The sequence below is a fragment of the Ostrinia nubilalis genome, chromosome 9, assembly GCF_963855985.1.
Source record: "Ostrinia nubilalis chromosome 9, ilOstNubi1.1, whole genome shotgun sequence".
Lineage (NCBI taxonomy): Eukaryota > Metazoa > Arthropoda > Insecta > Lepidoptera > Crambidae > Ostrinia > Ostrinia nubilalis.
Window position 1 is genome coordinate 14945182 of NC_087096.1, and position 14248 is coordinate 14959429.

Here is a 14248-nt window from a genome sequence, read left to right on the forward strand (position 1 = left end):
ATGATCGATTGCACGACAAATCGAGTCAGTGTAATTAATTTTGCACCGCACTGTACTCGTTACCGTAATCAGTGGCAGTGGTAGAGGAATAAACCGGCAGGGCTATTCCGAAACGCTGTTTACCTATTTTCGGGTCTATCTGTCTCCATCGCTCATGCTGGCACCTCGCTTTGCATGAGAGGGATAGCATTCGAAATTTCGGATCACGTTTTTCGGAGTAACCCCCCGGATAGTTGCGAATTCGAGCCGGACACTCGCGCGCAGTGTAATCAGATCAAAGTGAGCTGTGGAAGTGAAAAAATGGTGGAAGAATTTTTGGGACAACAAATGATAAAGATGTGATAATAGAGACACTAGTCGTAAATTGAAATGCATATGAATGAATGAAATGGTTATGATTGGTCAAGTCTCAAACTTGAAATTCAGGCAATATGTATGTAAGTACTTGTATGTGCAATTTATAATCTTAAGCTCACTTTGTTTCCTGTAATTGTTATTTAATACAATACTAGAGACTATCAGACAATTTCTACGGAAAGGGATCAAACATTATTAATTAATTTGCGCTTACATTGCAATGTGTGTAATATCTGGAAATAGATTTCAGATTCCAAAAATTGTTGTACTGTGCTGTCAGTAAAACAATTTTCCGAGAATTTTCTAATCTGGGACTAAATACACATTCCCATAAAGGCGCGTGTTAACAAATTATACCAAAACACATGCATAGTCACGATTTAAGTAGTATAGGAGACCTAAGTGAGTTGTGACAGAGGACAGTTGTAACATTGTCGATTTTTTTAAAACTTATTCATTATTATCGAGCTCGAAAAGTGCGCATTTTTAGTTCAAATCATGAGCTAACAAATACGCGCTGTTGCGAGCTCGCTGATAGTCAATCATCATCATTTCAGTCACAGGACGTCCAACTGCTGAACATAGGCCTCCCCCAATGACTTCCACATCGCACGGTTGGTAGCGGCCTGAATCCAGCGCCTTCCTGCTACTTTTATCAGATCGTCGGTCCATCTTGTGGGTGGAAGTTATAGTTCTCCCCTCTGTTATAATTCACCTCGATCTTTCTACCTTATTGTGAAAAATATCGTATCCCCGTCCCGAAGTGAAACCGATCCCGAGTTATCGCTAAAAGGTTCCATTAAAACGACAAAAATAACGCATCACGTTACAACATTATGTAAAACAGAATGGAATTATAAACAGGACACTTTTAAAAGCTTCGTGTACATATTGGAAAAGCTTTGCCTCGAGTTTTACATTTAATATCTCTTTTAAAATCGGTTTTTGGGTTCCATAACCAAAGGGTAAAAACGGGACCCTATTACTAACCCCCTTACTAATAAAAAGTTACACGCTTGTTTAACACGGTTTAAAGTAACGTCACTTTAAAACATTGTTCAACTAGCGTGTAATTTATATTAGTTAGAGGGTAAGACTCCACTGTCCGTCTGCCTGTGACCAGGCTGAATCTTATAAACCTTGATAGCCAGACAGTTGACATTTTCACAGATGATGTACATATTTCTGTTATTATAACAACAAATACTCAAACAGAATAAGATATGTACATATTTAAAAAATGAGGCCCCATACAATAAAAGTGAATTTTTAGCTCGAAAATCTTAATTTCAGGAACAAACTTCTATACCGACAAGTTTATACGGAACCCTCGGTGCGACAGTCCGACTCGGACTTGCCCGGTTTTTATTCCCACTTGTGAATTTTGTTGATTGATTTCATTGTCGCCCTTTGAACTGGAAGCGGGTCGTAAAACTTGTCAATCGCAATCAGTTACAGCAGTTGATTTAAGTTGCTGTTAATTATTTTTGCCAGTGAGCTCTGTGAACGGCCAAACATTTTTCAGATGAGTTTTTTGGTCTAGTTTACAATTTCAGTAATTAACCATATTTTGGAAGGTGAAATACGAGTTCAATACTATGTACTCGTATAACCACAAATTACAGTTAATTTTGTGAAGGCATTAATTACCTACTTAAAGTCTTGAAGATTTCTTTATTTTTTTTTTCTTAACATCAGGTGAGATTGTGGTCAAATAACTGCCTTGTTTATGCATAAAAAATATTTATATAAATATTTATCATAAAATGTATTTATCAGTTTGACAGTAGCGTGAAGTGTAAAGGAACCTAATAAAAATCAGTTTATGATTGGGTGTTTTAATCATGAAACAGTTCTCAATTTTATCAATAAGTAGGTACTCCTACTTACTACTCCTACCTAAATATAACATGCGCCACTGGTTGCTTGCTAATTTACTGATAATTGGTGATTGGTTTTCAAGATTTTACATTATTAAAAGAACTACTAAGTATTTCCAAAGGAAATAATCTAAGTAACAAACAGATAATAAATCCGCCCGCATGAGAAAAGAACTCGCAACTTTATACTTTCAACTTTTATTTACCTTTACGAAGTAATGTAATGTATTACATAGGTAACTTGCTCCCAGCGGCCGGCCCGAGTTAAAAACTCACATATTGTTTTATCTACTTTCGTCTTAACCTTTTGGTCGGACATGAGAGGTAGCGGGTGAAGGAATTTATTAAACGCTGGCATTTTTAGTTAATGTTAATGTCTTGCCCTAAGCTGGCAATAAATAGCATCTTTACTCTGAATGAAAATGTATCAGTAAAGTATGCAATGTACATTCGGCGATGTATCGAAACGACAGAGTATGAAGCTAAAGCTTGCGACATATTTTGCAACAAACAAAATTAAGACTGCAACCCATTTCTCGTAAAATATCAATCTAAATTGAATTTTAACCTCATCGAAGTTAGTTGTCAATTGACTTAAAACTTTCAGCTGTTTCTAGTAACAAGAAGATAGACCATCAATTTGAAATAAAAAAAATGGCACACAACATTATTAATATTATTTATTATCTCTTATAGCGCTATCGAAACATTTCATTAAGGGATCATAAACAATCCATTCATAATACTCGTAGTTCAAACTGGTATTAGTACATATTTTTTGAAGCTCTTGGTGTTTTAATATCAAACCGATTCGCAATATTTTCGCAATTTTGAATTGTCCACGTAAAAAGAACAAATATTTTTTCATCACAGAATATCTGTCGCTCCCACTCATGAAACCCACAAGCTGTAAGGTCTCACTTGTGACACATTCATGGAGTTTTAAACAAAACTCGTTTCGGTGATAAAAGGAGGTTGATACAGTCGCACCCGACTGGAGACGACGAAAAAGCTTTTCAGGGCGTACAGTCAACATTGAATTACAACGACCAATTCCGACATGTTTCTCGGAAAGTACAAAGTATCAAGCTATGAACACAGCAGCTTAATTCTTATGCAGCTGTAACAAGTGCGATTTTACCACAAAAATACAAAGTCTGTGATATGTTTTCGACTGTACATCAAAAAAAGTTCACCAAATATTTTCGCGGCGAAGTGTACACGCCTGCGGGCCACTCGCGAACACTTAAAAATTTTGTGGAACTCTTTTTTGTGTGAGATGTGTTTCGACGGACTTTTCAGAATTTCGTTGTCAAAGGAAAAATAAAAATATACGGTCATGCTATTTGAACGCAATGATTTACCGGTGTCTATGAAACTTCAAAAGATTATAGATAGCTACTATTTTAGACCAAAACTCTGAAAAAGTAAGTAGGTACTACAAGACAAGCTGTGTAGAATTAGGCTGGATTGCACCATCTTACTTTAACTTTGACAAACGTCAAAATTCTGTTAAACTCCATACAAAAAGCACTGGTTATCGTTATAGTTACCGTTAAAGTTGATGGTGCAACTCAGCCTAAAAGTTGTGTCACAACGCGAGCATATGCCTTAACATTCTAATAATAATAAAATGGACTAAAGTCACATTTAGGGCCTCGTTTACCATCTCCCGAATAAAGTGTCAAGCAGGCTATTTTCATTGCTCAAAGTCAGTACTTAGCAAATTATCGAATTTCACCATCTCTGAATAACGCTAAAATACATTTAAGTTACTTGCTGAGAAGTGGTAATCAGGAAGTAGGTACCTTAACTAATTGGAACTTTGCTCGGAGATGGTAAAAGAGGCCCTTTAAGAAATAATGTAGCTATCACCAGGTGTTCAAAATGTAATTAATTAATAGTTAGTCCCAGAGTTAATTAAAAGAACGCCCAATAATTTTCTCCTGCTTTAATATTAGCAATATTTAAGTTCAGAAACGACAACAAAACACTAAAGTTTGTACTATGAATAAAGACGATACCGAAGTAAAAGTTAATAATGGTAAATCAAAACTCGGTAGGTGATTGTTAAGCGAAGAAATTGCTAAGAAACTTAACAATGCTTGTTCAAAACTTCGGAAATTTGTCTTTCTTTCAATTCAAATGTTAGCCTAGAGTTTGTTCGACGCATTAATTACGAATTGTCAAAGTTATTGGCCCGACTTAAGGAGGGTAGAAATAGAATTTTATTCATAACTTGCAAACGTCTGCGAAATGCTTTGAAAACATTTTTCTCTCTCTCTCTCTCTCTCGCTCTCTCTCTAAAGCTAAAAGTTTTCCTCTCTCAGTCCACATTCCCCGAATCCAGGCAAAAAAAAACGTTGTAATCAAACGTGTACAAATCATTTGTTGTTACCATTAACGATGAGCTACCCCATGTCGAAACCCATATAAACGTTAATTGTGCCGTATCGCTCTCCCTGTGTTTCACTTTTTAGGTTGTGAACACATTATAATTTCTTCTGTAAGAATATTTTCCTATCCCAATACAGCCCAGTAGGTATACACTGATGTTGTGTTTCCATTCAGTTCTGCGTTAACTAAACGTCGTCTATTGCTACAAAGGTCTTCCTCAAGGATGTCCATAACGACTGCCCGTATCCTGGCCTGCTCTAGCTTTTCAGGTGCGTGGTGTATTTTTTTTCCCAACAGCCATCAGTTCTACGAACTAAAAGTTTAATTCTTCCAACTGTTAAAAGTCAAAGTCAAAATTTCTTTATTTGTATAGACTGTTTATTTCAATAATACAAATCGTAAAATATTTTGTTCTAACGGACATGTCTCACTGTAAATTTTTAACCCTACCAGCGCTTCGAGACCAACATTTGGCAAGCGCTGAGAAGAAGCGTCGCAACAAACTCAGTCACCACTGTCATTTACAAGTTTCTAGACGGCTAGTCCGAGACCTTATTTATGGTCAGCATCTTATGTCATCACTTCCGACAATATATTATCGGCTGGCATTGAGAAGAAGTTTAGTGAATAAAGTCTATACGTAACGCATAAGTGTGGTTGAAGCCTATTGATCATCGGGCAGCTCGCCATAACGTGCGTCGAATGCGAGATCGGCGGCGTGCGCAATAATTACTGGCATATAACGAGCGTCAGTGATACTACAATACGGGTAAGGCCGCGGCTCTTGATGAGCGGATACAGAGCAGCCGTCAGACCAGCCATGACATACGGATCCGAATGCTGGCCGCTCAAAAAGCAGTACGAAAACCAATTGCACTGCGCTGAGATGAAGATGCTCAGATAGATGGGCAGGTGGTGTAACTAGGCTGGACCATGTAAGAAACACACACATAAGAGGCACCTTTAAAGTGAGATCTATCCCAGCTAAATTGCAGGAGAGCCGTCTGCGGTGGTACGGACACGTCATGAGGCGACCACTCGACCATATGACCAGAAAAGTGCTAGACAAGTCTAGTAGACATCCAAACTAAGCCCCGCGGACGAATTACATGGATGTCCGTAATCAATAACGACCTTAAAGAAGCCCAAGTTAACAGTAAGACAGCCCAGGACCGAGCCGCCTGGAGACGCATGACGAGGAGGCCGACCCCAAATAAAATGGGAATGGGCCAGGCAAAGTAGTAAGTACTGGAATATAACTAGTGTCAGTGATACCTACTACAATATGGGTAACACTGCGGTCTTAAATGAGCGGGTTTGACAGCGCATTGTTTGTATATCTTAATTTTTACGACAGCGTGCGTTTCAGCTGCTAATCAATCGGGCTATGTCAGCGACTTCGTTTACAAATTTCTGATTCGATCTCGTAAAGAAACACCGAGCATAGCCCTCTCTATAGCACGCTGTGCAACTTCGAGCTTATTTTTTGCTTTACAAACTAACGTCCGACGGACTACACAAAAAAATTATAAGTATCCATAAATGTGAACGCTATTATACAAACCGCGGACCGACTGATCATTTGTCTAACTGACGAAATCATACAGGCTGCATAGATTCATGTCAGCATTCAGGTTACATTCGTCATCGTATATTCAGCTTTAACACAATCACACAAGTTCGTTTATTCTATGACAGTGCTTATTGCGATGTTGAATATAACCGGTAGTATTGTTACAATGAAACTAATATTCAGTTAGTTTCAATACTGTAAAGCGAAACTGAACAATATTATTTCGACATAGAATAACCTGCAACTAATTCAAAATCAATTGCAAAACACATGATAGAGTATAATGAGTTAAATGTCGTAATTATCAAATGATATGCCTGAAAATGGGGAAACCAATTTGACTGTTTTTAGTTTGTTACATAAAATTTTCAGGACAAAATTTGAATGAAAGAAAGTTGGTAGATCAACGGGGAAAGCCGGAAATATACATGGTATTTTTGTGTGAAAATAAATGACAATAGGTAGGTATTGGTAACAAACACGGCTACAGCTATCGTTTACAATAAAAAAAACTGTTATACTTTTTTTTTGGCTAGTTCAGTGATTCGTCCCACAACAGGTTCGTCCCACTGGGACGAAACACTGGATTAAAAAAATATATATATTTTTCGTTCTGGATTCGTCCCATTTAATTTATTCTATAACATAATGAGATTTACTACCGTCAGAGAGTCAATGAAATCAAAGAAAACATGAATGTTAACAATGTCTGTATTTAAAAGGAAATCAACACGTCGAATCGGGCCCTTAGTTAATTTCTAATACATACTAGCTAATAACGTTTGTTAACAAAAAGTTAAGCTGTTATGCACCAAATATTTTTTTCAGTGTGGGAAAGTTTGGAACCTTATTAATATACAAATAGCTTGTATAAAAGATCCTCCATGAATAAAATACGTAATGACGTGAATGGAACTCACGTAAAAAGTCGAATGAAGCAACTTCGTATGAATGGCCTTAACGACTCATTCACATGATATTATGCGCGTGAATATAAAAAGTACGTAATGATTAGTGTGACCATACATGCTGTTGCGGACAGGACAGTCCAGGTGAAAAATTAAGAACGAACTTACGAACTAAAGCTTCAGCCGAACCAACGCGTGCAGATCGCCATCGCCTGCGTCCTATCATTGGTGGCGCGTCCTGTCATTGGCCTATGGCGATCTGAACGCGTTGGTTTGGTTGAAGAATTAGTGCAATTGTAATGGTGATATAATACGAGTATACATAAGACATTTTGAACTTTATTACATTGAAGAATCGCTAGAGTTAATAACTGAAAAACTAGTAACTTAACAGTAAGTCCTTTTCTTAGAAATTAAAAACCATGTATTCAGAAACAATATAAAATGAACTATTGAACAGTGCAATAAATAATTTATTAGCACTATACATTATTCGAATTATTTTATCCCGTCGTTAAATGATGGTCACCTTAGTAATAGCGCCTCTTTTTACAAAAAGAAAGTTGTAAAATAAATATCCGAAACCGGTATAAATAAAATTTGAAATTATGTATTTATTTTACTCATATGTAGTCATTGTTATTTAAAAGTTTTATGGTTGTTATTTACCCAAAAGCAGTAATAAACATGTTTTCTAAAAGCATTCAGATACTTTGATCGATTTAATATAAAAATCACTCAGTTTTGATCATATCAAGTATAAACTGACTTCTAGATATTTCATAATCATAATTCGACATATTAGTTTCTAAGATCAATCACGTAAAATGCAGAATGGTCTCTGCTTACAATTCAATTTTGAATAGCATCCAAAGTTTTAATCACTGGCGCTGTAGAATCACTTTTCAAGCCTCAAAAATGCACGCGCCGCGTCCATGCTCAAAGAGTGTAATGAGCGGGCGCGCTGCCAGAGGTCAAAGGACTGGCACATCTGTATATTCGTTACTTATTGATTCTTTTTGTTGTACTTGGTATATTATGGACTTGTATGTAAATCACTTATAATGTATTATACAACTCAGATTATTGATTGTATAGCTAAACGATTGAACATGAAATTCCCTTATTGTTTTCTGTGTGTAAGGCTGCATTATTACCTTTTTTATATTTATTTATTCATAGGCGTGCAGTTGTGATGCAATGTACACGAAATTAGTAAAACGGGCGAAGAAAAGACTAAGAGCTCGTTCCCAGATATCCCGTTTTTTGCAGAATTAAATTTGGAATCCCCATTTCAGACACACACTTAGTAAGTGTGCTCACAGTCCAGTTTTGATGGATCCTACATTGCTGGAACCGTATTATCGTGAGAAAGGGTCCTAAGTCCGTCATTGCTTTGGTTACTGCACAATGATCTTATTCCGGATTTTAGTTTTACTAAGTTTGAAAATACACCGACGAAATTCGGCTACATTACGGCATACAGTTATTACTGTCCTAATAGAGCCAAGAATAAACCGGTTAATTCCCCAGTACTTAGCTGGTTATTAACCTATAATGTAAACACGGTAAGTGCCCCGATGGTCGTTACACTATAGATCGGTTCCGGTCGGCAAACTACCACCAACGTTGACACGGTGTAATCACCGCGTTTATTACCGACATAATGTAATGAATATTGCCTATAGTTTGCTTAATACCCTGTCACCGGTTTTTACCGATAAAATCTGTAAATAGGGTATTAAGCAATTACCGTTATTGGAAAATGTGTGTGCTTTTAAGCTGGTTATGGGTGGACGACTTTTTTCAAAAATAGCGCTTGCAAATGATAACTACACATAATTGTGGTTAATTGAATTTTCAGTCGCTATAGACCAATGGGAACTAATTCAAATAGTTTTTTCAGTACATAGGCAGTTTCCTGGGCACTTATACACGTCCCAAATATAGCTTGCCCCGACTAGATGCGTTATTACCGGACATAATGTAATGAATATAGCTTGTCGCCGGTTTTTACCGATAAAATCTGTAAATAGGGAAGCAATTACCGTTATTGGAAAATATGTGTGCTTTTAAGTTGGTTATGGATGGACGACATTTTGAATGAACGAAAAAATCAAATTGAGTAAAGTAGCTATCGAACTTAGCTCACTCAGCTTAGCTCTTAGCGCTAATAAACATTAACGTGATTCTATGTCCTCCATTGACTCTGGTTAAATAGAGAGGGCCATAAATATTCTCTTGCAGTGAAGACTAAATGACGATGATGATGAAACTTAGAAAGGTGCTCAACTGCTCAAATCTTGATCCAAATTCGTAGTAGTAGTCAAATTTTCAAAAAATCATTCATTTTGATTTTAGGTCCAACAGCTAGCTACAAAGCTAATAACACCGCAATGGTCATTACACGTTCTATTATTCGCAGAATAATATAACCTAATCCCAGAGACAATAACGGGCAAAGCAGGGGAAATAATAGAAATAATCAGGGCGCCGTTCGGTGGGAGTGTACCACTCTGTATGCTAATGAGCGATCCGCTGCGACTGGCTACGTCTAATTTCCAGAAAACAACGTTTCCGAACAAAGATCATACGTTGGACAGATGTTCCAAACAACTTAAGTATTATATCCTTTTTACCTACCCCGATTTATGAATTATCATTTTTGCTTGAGCGTACTCATTTCCTCATTCAAAACCGATTAGAATTCGAAATCGATAGTGTTTTAAAATTCTGAGAACGACATTGGGGACTGTGAAAGAATTTGGGTACGTCTGTTAGTTTCAGGCTATATTTTTCCTAGAACAGACGACACCACGAGCCATTAGTCTGTTTGAGATCATGGCTGTGCAACATAGCTGAAACTTCAGACTAGTTCATGTAGACTGCACATAATAAATGTCGCGTTTGCATTCCGTTGCTCTCAGTTTCAAATGTAATGAATTGCGAAATTTTAAAATCTTATACTAAGTAACATCAGAAAATATATTTTTTCTCCGTCGTTCGTTCTTTTGTTCGTTTCAGACAAAAGACGTCCTCTGCCAGAAAAAATGCCGACTCCAAGGACACAACAAGCGTTTCTGCGCTGCCCACAACCGAGCGTACCTACTCAGTCGACCAATTTTGTCTCCATACAACATTAAAATTATTTCTTTTACATGCGCTCTCAGAGGCAACTCTTATGTAGGTAGAATACAACATATCCTTTCCTATGTATTCCCCAGCTTTATAATCAACCGTTAATGGCGCCGAGATGTGCGGAGCTCCCGGCGCCTTCCAATCCCGTAGGTTAGCTGCCGCGATTATTTTTATTGGCCAGCTACTTTCTTGATGGCTGCTTAGCTTGTTAGCTTGCCTGCTTAATGGCTTAGCTTGTCTGTAATATTGAAACGTGGAGGCGGATTCATATTTTTCAGGGGTCATGACGCATCAGAACGAAATCGGCTTCATGCATATACGCCCGTATTCACAAAAATTACAAGTCTCAGTGCGCGTGGAGGCACAGGGTGACACACGAACTAATTACAGAGCTATTCAACGCTATATAGCAGGGAAGCGCTGGACGCAGACCGCTACCAATCGATCAACATGGAAAGCATTGAGGGAGGCCTATGTTCAGCAGTGGACGTCCTATGGCTGAAATGATGATGATGATGATGATGATTCAACGCTGTCTGTTCGATTTGCTGCTTCACTTAAGCAAGTATCGTTTGTGAATAGTTGTTATAGAATAAGTTTGCGTTAGTATTGGTAACGTTTGAATTAGAGTGTTACTTAAATCTTACCATGATGGCTTCTGAGATTTCCATTGTAAATTTATGAAACCGATTATATTTTGATACTCCACGACACAACGCGTCAGACAAATTATGTTAATTATAAATCCGACATAGTGTAACAAAGACCTTGATTTCATTTTCACTTTGACTATTTATTTAATAAAGAGTGTAAATTTCTGGAAATTTTGTTATAGAGTTAATAATTTTATCATAAATGAAATATTTTTATCATAGTAACATAAGAATTTAATTTCAAGAGTGTTTCAGAATACTTTAAGAGTCACAGTTATTTTTCTATTAAATTCTAGATAAGTATATTCGTTCGTTTCAGCCAAATGATGAGCACGATGTTTGTTTATCTTGATGAACAATAATCTACTTTTCTAAATCACTTAGAACATGAAACCGAATCGTAACTTTTTGTGACCTTGTCCATTTTTCCACCCCAATATTTAGACTACCTCCCAACCCTTACCTTTTAAGTTCGACCTAATAACAATTTCCTTGGGTACCCTTTCGCCTTCGCAAACTGAGTTTCCCTCATTAAAAATGACTGCTAAGAAATTACCCATTTTCTGAGCTTAATGTAGTCTCAACTATAGTGTAGGTACTATAGTTGAGACTATAGTACAACAAGACTATACATTTTGTTGCAAATTAGCTCTTTTAATGGTTTAAATGCATTGTTCTAAAGAATAGTGAGGCACATCACTAGCTGGATATGTTGCCCCGAAGTTGTGGTAGGGCCAGCTATATTGAGACGTGTATAGTGCCCTAAAAATATTGTGAATTTAATAGATAAACAGATATACTTAAAGAACTTAATTCAGTAACGAACTAACTGCTCATTCTCAAAATTGCCAAGTAATCGTCCAACTATAATAATAAACTAAGTAAATTATGCCTATTTAGCACATAATTACTGTCATTTACTTTTCAGCTCTCTAGAACAATAGCTGCTAATTTCACAATCTATCGTAGAATTAACGATTAATGTTAATGGGCCCTGTTTGAGTTGGTATACAGGGTTAGTTTAGAAATACGTCATGGTTTTATGTATGAGAAAGCTCGTCTGTTTCTACCCAATTCATTGTATATCCAATTCATTATTTATTTATTATTACCTATGTAAATAAATGATACTATACATTTTCATAATATTTTCAAGAATGTACTTGTATATCTGGGACTCGTGTTCATGCCTGAATACTCTTGCAGAGGGATATTTAGTAACATTGTAATCAAATGTGTTGTATAATGGACAGCAACCATGCCCAACATTCTTATTAATATGCTGAACAGCTATACATAAAATCACCACAAGTGAGTATCAAATTATTGTAACTCATAAGAAAATGTAAATTACATCTCAAAGCTGCATAGCAATAAAGGCGATAATTCCATAATAAAACGCGACGTTACCTACGTGTGTTAGCGCGCATTATCTCAGCTGCAATTATAATGGAACACGGCGAAATGCACGAGTTAGTCTTAACATTCAAAAACGAGAAGCAACTGCACTTTTGTTGAACAAAGCACTTGGAAATTACTGTGGAATCTCGAACGAAAATGGAAACAATCATAATAAATAAGACGTAGGTAGGTTAGTGACATTATAAAGGTAGCAGGAAGGCGCTGGACACTACCAATTGGATGGATTGATCAACATGGAAATCATTGGGGGAGGCATATGTTCAGCAGTGGATGTCCTATGGCTGAAATGATGATGATGAGGTGATTGATAGAACTTTTGTTCTACAAGCTGCATCCTGGCGAGCGCTTTATGATAGTCACAAATAAAAGTAATTTATTTTCTGGATAAAAAAAAGCTTTTACGTCAATGGGCCAGTGCTGAAAAGAAAGAGCGCAAGAAACTCAGTCCATCCTTCCTCCGCTCATTCCGTTCCTTGTCTCACCAGTTTTCGTCACTTTCTGACCAAGAGCCAGTGACAAGACTTTAAACAGGCTGGCGCCAACTGGTAGGCGAAAATTTTATTGGTCCTCATTCTCTGCGCTTGCACATGCCACATGTGGCACAGTGATTTTAGATATTATGACGTCCATATCCCACCCGTCAAGCCAGCGTAAGAAGTGTAGACCAGAGCCTACATTTGCCCCAGGTAAAAAAAGGTTCGTGCTCCTATAGTCACGCGCTTAGTAGTGTTGTACTTTAAGAGGCAAACCAATGAATCGAAAATATTTTGAGTTCCAACCTTTTTCTCACTAGAACAACAGAAGTAAGGGATGCGGGCGTATCGAAAATAAAACCGGTGTCTTGCTGGAAACACTCGCCTTATACATTTTTAGCGATCCGCCAGAGCGCGGCAACAAAACGCTGTTATTTGCTTTGTACAGTTTTGCACTCTTACCTCTCTAGTAGGTCTGCTATTGCATTGCTATAGCACTATTTATAAATCGTGACTTGCATCGGTTCGTTTTTCGAAATGTTCGTTTATTCCTAAAAAAAGGGATATTTCTATGTAAAGGACACTACAAGATTTGAATACCGTTAAAATGGTTGAACTCTACATAATTTACGTGGGATTTATACATACGTATCTTCTTCTTGTCGTGTCGACAACAAACCTACACAGTGTCAGCCCAAAACGCTGCTATAAGAGTGGCGTTGTCAGTAGCATTCATTAAATATTTATGTATAATTATTATTATGCTTTATATTTTGTTTAAAAGAGATATTAAGGACATGGTCATGGCCAATCAGATTTACTATAGCATGCCTTAGTTGTCCAAAAAACAAAGACTAAGAGGAGAAAATAGTTAAGAGATGATTAAAAAGTTTTTTTCAAATTCCTACGGAACCCTAAAATGAAGTTTGAAGATGCAGTTATTTTTTTCGTTCCCTACATCCCCAGGATCTTTCTTACTCTTTGTCTCACTCTAATAAGAAATAGTTTGCTCAAAGTTCGACCTTAGTTACTTGTTTGTTGTCGAAGGAAGATAGTTATGAACTGAAAAACTTTCATAGTTAGTATTTGAAAGAGTTCATTCAAGTTTTTGAACGATCGTCGAAGAATAAACGAGAAAAGAACTAGATTTTCCTTTTATGTTTCTGGAAATTCTGTCCATGAAGTTAGCTGTGATATTTCTCCAAAAATATTTAGTTTATGTGACCCATGACTGGTTTAGTATGCATTCAAAAAATATTTTACGCATAGAGTGTGACTAACTTTGCAATAGAGCCAAAAAAAAGGGGCTTAAAATTTACATGGCAAACCATCGTTTCAAAGATTACTTAGGGTTGTAAATTTTAATAAATAAAAACACGGTTTTGTATTCTTTTAAGTCCCAGCGCTAAAGAGCGGTTTAAAATAAGTCGTAAAAGTTAGTAAATAT